General features: G+C 38.4%; 1 pseudogene; it reads right to left on the reverse strand.

Moving 5' to 3' along the window:
* Positions 1 to 1710: 1710 nt before the first annotated feature.
* Positions 1711 to 2901, reverse strand: LOC145531674 (splicing factor 45 pseudogene; annotated as a pseudogene).
* Positions 2902 to 7819: the final 4918 nt, after the last annotated feature.

Consider the following 7819-nt stretch of genomic DNA (forward strand, 5'->3'; position numbering starts at 1 on the left):
GGAAGCATCACTATGAACAAAGCTAGTGGAGGTGACAGAATTCCAGTTGAGCTATTTCAAATCCTAAAAGATGATGCTGTGAAAGCGTTGCACTCAATATGCCAGCAAATATTTAGAACTTAGCAGTGGCCACAGGACTGGAAAAGGGCAGTTTTCATTCCAATCCTAAAGAAAGGCAGTGCCAAAGAATGTTCAAATTACTGCACAATTGCACTCATTTCACATGCCAGCAAAGTAATGCTCAAACTTCTCCAAGCTAGGCTTCAACAGTACATGAATGGTGAACTTCCAGATATTCAAGCTGAATTTAGAAAAGGCAGAGGAAAAAGAGATTAAATTGGCAACATTCGTTGGATCATAGAAAAAGCAAGAGAATTCCAGAAAAATATCTAATTCTGCTTCATTGACTATGCTAAAGCCTTTGACTGTGTGGGTCACAACAAACTCTGGAAAATTCTTAAAGAGATGAGACCACCTTACATGCCTCCTGAGAAACCTGTATGCAGGTCAGGAAGCAACAGTTAGAACCAGACATAGAACAATGGAGTGGTTCAAAATTGGGAAAGGAGTACATCAAGGCTGTATACTGTCACCCTGTTTATTTAATTTATATTCAGAGTATTTCATGCAAAATTCTGGGCTGGATGAAGCACAAGTTGGAATCAAGATTGCTGGGAGAAATATCAATAACCTCAGATACAGAGAAGACACCACCCTTATGGCAAAAAGCAAAGAGGAACTACAGAGCCTCTTGATGAAAGTGAAAGAGAAGAATAAAAAAGCTGTCTTAAAACTCAACATTCAAAAAATGAAGATCATATCCTCTGGTTCCATCACTTCATAACAAATAGATGGGGAAACAATGGAAACAGTGAGAGACTTTATTTTATTGGGTTCTAGAATCACTTCAGATGCTGACTGCAGCCATGAAATTAAAAGTAGCGTAAAAGATGCTTCCTCCTTGGAATAAAAGCTATGACAAACCTAGACAACATATTAAAAAACAGAGACATTACTTTGCCGACAAAGGTCTGTATTCAAAACTATGGTTTTTCCAGTAGTCATGTATGGATGTGAGAGTTGGACCATAAAGAAGGCTGCGCACCAGAGGATTGATGCTTTTGAACTGTGATGTTGGAAAAGACTCTTGAGAGTCCCTTGGACTGCAAGGAGATCCAACCAGTCAATTCTAAAGGAAATCAGTCCTGAATATTCATTGGAAGGACTGATGCTGAAGCTGAAACTCCAATACTTTGGCCACCTGATGCAAAGTACTGACTCATTGGAAAAGACCTTGATGCTGGGAAAAATTGAGGGCAGGAGGAGAAGGGGACAACAGAGGATGAGATGTTTGGATTGCATCACTGACTCAATGGACATGAGTTTGAGCAAGTGCTGGGGAGATGAAGGACAGCAATGCCTGGCATGCTGCAGTCTGTGGGGTTTCAGAGACTCAGGCATGACTGAGTGACTGAGCAACAACTAAAAGCACACTCCAAAAAAAAAAGGTTAAAAACAAAAACCTCAAAAACAGCTAAGTTCTGTTACTGTTTTTGTACCTGTTACCATTTTTAAAAAATTAGCTTCTCAATCATCATCTGGGAAGAAAACAGTCTGGAATACCTTCATTTAAAACAGATCTGATAAAGCACGGTCACTACTACATATCCTAAGGATCTCTGGAGATGACTCAGCCTCTAGTTTTTAAAATCAAACTTGTTCTGCCAAATCCAAGACCCTGAATATATCCAAATTAAACATGCTTTGACCACCTGGCCACCAAAATTCTTCCCGTTCAGATCAAAAACAGTTTTAATTGCTGCCTCAACCTTGCCGAATTCTAAATATATTCACCCTGCTTCATCAACAGGGCCATCAGGAATTTCAAATATCATACATTTTCCAACTTTGCCATATTTTTCACACTCTTCCTTGGTTTCAACTTTTAAGTATTCATCCACCTCTCCTGCACCAACCCTGTTCCTGAGTAGAATCACTTTGGTAGGACACAAGTATTTTAGCTAGTGAATTTCAATTCAACTTCTTGGCTGCCTCTTTCTCAGTGGGTTGGCCCACAATGATTGCCCCTCAACTTGCTGGTCTTCTCCACCGATGGCGCCGTGCTCAGACCCTGCTCTTGCTTCTTGATACCTGGCCTTCCCAGAAGCCTTACTTCTGCATGAATTTATGTATTACCTTGCCTATGTTGGCGAGGAAAGAGTTGCCAAGGCTGGTCGTTGGGGATCTGAGTCTGTCTTGTTCCTTGTACACTGTGGGAGGGATAGAAACTTTGGAAGACTGTGAGCGAGGTGGTGAATCCTCTTCATAAGGGAAGTCTTGGGGTAACTCTGTCCTTCTCCACAAGAGACATGGCAGGGTGTGATGGTGGCTCCGCCCTTACTTCTTTTCCTCCTCTCTCGCTCATGATCTACATCTTCAACAGAATCTGGATCTGGTGCACCTGGGAAACCCACTAGCTTCATGTCTATTTATACCTCTTTTCTCTCTCTTCTGTTTCCTTCTGTCTTTCCAGTTCCCGCTGTCTCTGTTGCTCTTCTCTTTGGTGCTTCACTACTTTCTTATAATCGTTAGGAAACATGGGATCCTATACATCAGCTAAGGGGATCAAAACTTATCCTGCCGAAAACCAGCTGGGAACAGGGTCCTTGATGCCCATGGCCACATGTGGTGGGGGGTCCGCGATCTGTTGCTCATGAAGAGCCACTTCGCTTCAGGTCAATTGCTGGAGCAAGGATTGTACTTTGTTTTGTCTTCTGGCTCTTGGCTTGAGAGAGCTGCCTTCTTCACCTGGTGCTGAGAATGCAGAAGTTTGAAGTATTTGGACCAGCCTTCTGTTTTTGAGTCACTGGTCTCCACTCCCAGGTTGCTGTACAGGGACATCTTCTCAGTTCAATGCAAGCATGCCTGGCAGATGCTTCTGACACCACGGGTATGCACAAGGCGCAACATGCTGCATTGTGGCTGGGCTGGGCAATCATTGTCAGCCCTCAATGGCCTGACCCCTCTGTAGGCCATCTCTTTGATTTTTAATACACTGTCTAGGTTGGTCATAGCTTTTCTTCCAAGGAGCAAGTGTCTTTTAATTTCATGGCTGCAGTCACTGTCCATAGTGATTTTGGAGCAGGAGAAAATAAAATCTATCACAGCTTCCATTTTCCTCCCTTCTATTTTATGTGAAGAGATGGGACCAGATGCAGTGATCTTAGTTTTTTGAATGTTGAGTTTTAAGCCAGGTTTTTCACTTTCCTCTTTCACCCCCATCAAGAGGCTCTTTAGTTTCTCTTCACTTTCTGCCATTAGATTTCCCTAATGGCACAGTCAGTAAAGAATCTGCCTGAAATGCAGAAGACCTGGGTTATATCCCTGGGTCAGGAAGATTGCCTGGAGAAGGAAATGGCAACCCACTTTAGTATTCTTGCCTGGGAAATCCCAAGGAGAGAAGAGCCTGGAGGGCTACAGTCCCTGGGGTTGCAAGAGTCCGACTCGACTGAGTGACTAGACTACATCTGCATATCTGGGGTTGTTGATATTTCTCCCAGCAATCTTGATTTCAGCTTGTGATTCATCCAGCCTGGGATTTTGCATGATGCACTCTGCATATAAGTTAAATAAGCAGGGTGACAATATACAGCCTCTTCATACTCCTTTCCCAATTTTGAATCAGTCCATTGTTTCATTTCCAGTTCTAACTGTTGTTTCTTGACCTGACTACAGATTTTTAGGAGACAAGGAAGGTGGTTTGGTATTTCCATCTCTAAGAATTTTCCACAATTTGTTGTGATCCACAGAGTGAAAAGCTTTAGCATAGTCAATGAAGCAGAAGTAAATGTTTTTTTCTGAAATTCCATTGCTTTCTCTGTGATCCAACAAATGTTGGCAATTTGATCTTAGATTCCTCTGCCTTTTCTAAACCCAGCTTTAAAGTGAATCTGTTATACATTCACATATATCTACTCCTTTTAAAAATTATTTTCCCAAATAGACCATTACAGTGTATTGAGTAGAGTTCCTTGTGCTATACAGCAGGTCCTTATTAGTTATTTAGTTTTATGTATTGGGCTTCCCTGGTGGATCAGATGGTAAAAAATTTGCCTGCAGTGTGGGAGATCTGGGTTTGATCCCTGAATTGGGAAGATTCCTTGGAGAAGGGAATGGCTACCCACTCTGGTATTGTTGCCTGGAGAATTCCATGGACAGAGGAACCTAGCAGACAACAGTCCATGGGGTCACAAAGAGTCAGATGAGACTGAGGGACTTTCACTTTATATGTGTATATATATATATATATATTTATATATAGTAGTGTATGTCAATCCCAATCTTCCAATTTGTCCCTCCTCCTCTATAACCCCTGATAACCATAAGTCTATTTTCTACATATGTAACTCCATTTTTATTTTGTAAATAAGTTCATTTGTGGCCTTTTTTAAGATTCCACATATAAGCATTATTATGTGATATTTGTCTTTGTCTGACTTACTTCACTCTGTATGACAACCTCTAGGTCCATCTGTGTTGCTGTAAATCGCACCATTTCATCCTTTTTTATGACTGAGTAATATTGCATTGTATATATGTACCACATATTTTTTATCCATTCCCCTGTTGATGAATATTTAGGTTGTTTACATGTCCTGACTATTGCAAACAGTGCTGCAATAAACATTATGGTGCATGTATCTTTTTACATTATGGTTTTCTCCAGATAGATCCCCAAGAGTGGGATTGTTGTATCATTTTTAGTTTTTAAGGAATCTCCATTCTGTTTTCCATAGTGACTATACCAGTTTAGATTCCCACTAACATGTTCCCTTTTCTCCAAACACTCTCCAGCAGTTATTGTTTGTAGATTCTTAATGATAGTCATTCTGAACAATGAGAGGTGATACCTCATTATAGATTTGACTTGCATTACTTGGATATTTGCTTTTGAAAATCATACATGAACCCTGACTACCTTGAAACTGCCATGCTAGAGAGATAGGAAGAATTCTGGTTAGCAGCCCCAGCTGAATCTCAGTCAATAGTTATAACCAACTACAAGCCAGGCATGAGAGCCTGCTTTAACAGCTCACCAAGATATTAATAACTGCAGACCCAGGTGACATCTACTGCAACTGTATTTGTGACCTCCAAACTAGAGCTACTTAGCAAAGCCATTCTCAAATACCTGACCCACAAAATCCCAAGCATTTTTTTAAAGTTTCAGTGTTTTGGGGTAATTTGTTATTCATGAATGGTAGCTGGACTAGTCCCCAATATTTCAAGGGATGACTTCTAATTAAAGCTCATTGGAATGAAGTTCATACAATTTGAAGGAGAATAGTATACAGAAAAAGTTAAATGTAGTTGTATTTTATAGAAAAAAAGTTTGGAATCTTGTATACTTTTCTCTAAGCATCTTCTTCAATAAAGTCATGCTAGTAATATTTCCTGTGTTCAGTTCAACTCCTTTCTTCTCTCTTATCTTCTCATAGAGGAAACACTTGAGTTTCCTCTCCTGCAGTACTCCTTATCCATTTTGATTTATATATTCTGACCTCCATTCAAAGCACCATTTCTTCTGTCTGAACTGGCATCATTGCCCTCTGGAAATAAAAATAAGGGAAAGAAGAAAGTGAACATCCTAGAAGAATAGATGAAGGATTTGAATGATACTTGAGAATGTCTCAATTTTCATTTCATTTTCAAAAAACCTTCAATTATCCATTTCATTTTATCTAGCACATTTTTAATACAAAATCAAATAGCTACATATAAATGTTACTATGGGTCTTCTTAATGGACATGAGTTTAAGTAGCTTCCGGGAGTTGGTGATGGACAGGGAAGCCTGGCATGCTTCAGTCCATGGGATTGCAAAGAGTTGGACAAGACTGAGCGACTGAATTGAACTGAACTGAATGGGTATCTGAAATGTCCAATTTAGCTTTGTTTGTATTTTTCTTTTATTTTTTAAATTACTTCATAGTTAATTTAAAATGTGTTGGTTTCAGGTTTCAGGTTTATAGAAAAGTGTTTCAGTTAAACACACACACATATATACACATATATATATTCATTTTCATGTTCTTTTCCATTATAGGTTATTATGAGATACTGCATATAGTTCCCTGTGCTATACAGTAGTCTTTATTGTTTATCTATTTTATATATAGTAGTATTTATATGTTAATTCCAAACTCCTAATTCATCTCTCCCTATAAAATTTACTTTTTAAAATGTTTTTAAAACATATATTAAAATATATTTTAGTAAGAATATTATTTATATATTAACCAATCCTTGTTTTCTTAGCAAATAACTTTGAGTACCTTTACATAATCATTGAATATGTAAGAATTTCTTTATATATATATGTATATAATGAAATTGGTTAAAAAGTAAATATATGTCTAAGTATATCATCTTGAGCTTAGAAAATAATCACATTAACCTTCAAGTATGTTATTTTACTAGCTATAAGCTGTGAAGTAATCTATGATTCAGCTTACTTATGCTGCTCTGCCCTTGTAGGGGGATGATCTAGCTGATGACAATCTGGCAGATTTATGTCCAGGGAGAATTAGTCCCACCCTGTGTGGGTGTTGGCTTGAATGCCTCTAGTCCCCATGGGGCAAAGAGGTCCTGTCACCTCAGCAAGCAAAGAGGGCAAGTTGGAGCCAGCTAACATCCGTCAGGAACTCCATGGCCAAAGGCATGATCTGGAGGGAAGAACTGAGTTCACTGTCAACTACACTAAATTGAAAAGGAAAAATAATGTAAGTTAGGTCATCGACTTGGTCCCAATCATAAGGAGAAAACTGCTAGCTGTAAAATAGCACTAGTAATTTATCTTTTAATTGTGAAACCAGTTTAGCATATGTATGCTATCGTTAGTTACTCTAGAATGAGTGGTGTGCACATTGTACTGATTTGGAACAATAAGTGAAGTAAAATTGACATTTACCTGTTGAATGCTTTGATGGAGGCTTCTAGGGAAAATGACTAGAGCCAGAGGCTCTAAAATCTAGCTTAGTCCCTCAATGATCTTACAATCTCAATTTTTTTAACTGTACAATGCGGAACGGTTAAGGACATTTTCAGATATAAGATTCTGAGTACTGAAAATCATCGTTTATTTAAAATGCTTTTGCATTTATAATGTATTAACTTTTAACTTATATAGCTGCTTTTTTGGTGGGAGTCTTAATTACCTTTAATCTAACAAATTTGTGAGAAGAAAGAAAGTACTCTGTTTTGGAAAACAATGTTCCCATTAGTTCACATAAGTGATTTGGAAGCATAAAAATTTAATTTCATGTATGAAGAAAGGTCAATGCACAGTTAAGATTTTATCGAAACCCTTAAAACTGGAACAAGGAAGTGGGTATATTTGAGAAAAGCAAAATTAATGTTGGAGTCATCTGTTTTCAGACAAATACCCTTGTGATGCATGGTGTGAAGGCAGCAAAATGCTTGGTGTTTATTTTTATAATTGGATTTGCCTTGTGATCAGAGTGAATAACTAATGGTGATTGATAAGATATAGCTTAAAGCATAATAATGCTTTGGCTTAAGGCATCTTAAAGATATTTTGCAGTGCTGTATTTTAAATCTGGAAGTGTTAAAAGCAATTTATTTTAATAGTATCAGTAGTAGTAGATAGATGGATAGTTAGATAGATCTGTTTGAAGGTAAGAGGTCCTTAGTATCAGCAAAGACCCAGTGAATGAGATAAGGTAAGGAGGCCCTGCCCTGTAGGTAGGAGTATATTTGCAAAGACAGGTCAGTTCTGAGTCACCATTTTTGAGTGCTGGC

The sequence above is a fragment of the Giraffa tippelskirchi genome, chromosome 13 (assembly GCF_054371585.1).
Source record: "Giraffa tippelskirchi isolate mGirTip1 chromosome 13, T2T-mGirTip1v1.2.pri, whole genome shotgun sequence".
Classification (NCBI taxonomy): domain Eukaryota; kingdom Metazoa; phylum Chordata; class Mammalia; order Artiodactyla; family Giraffidae; genus Giraffa; species Giraffa tippelskirchi.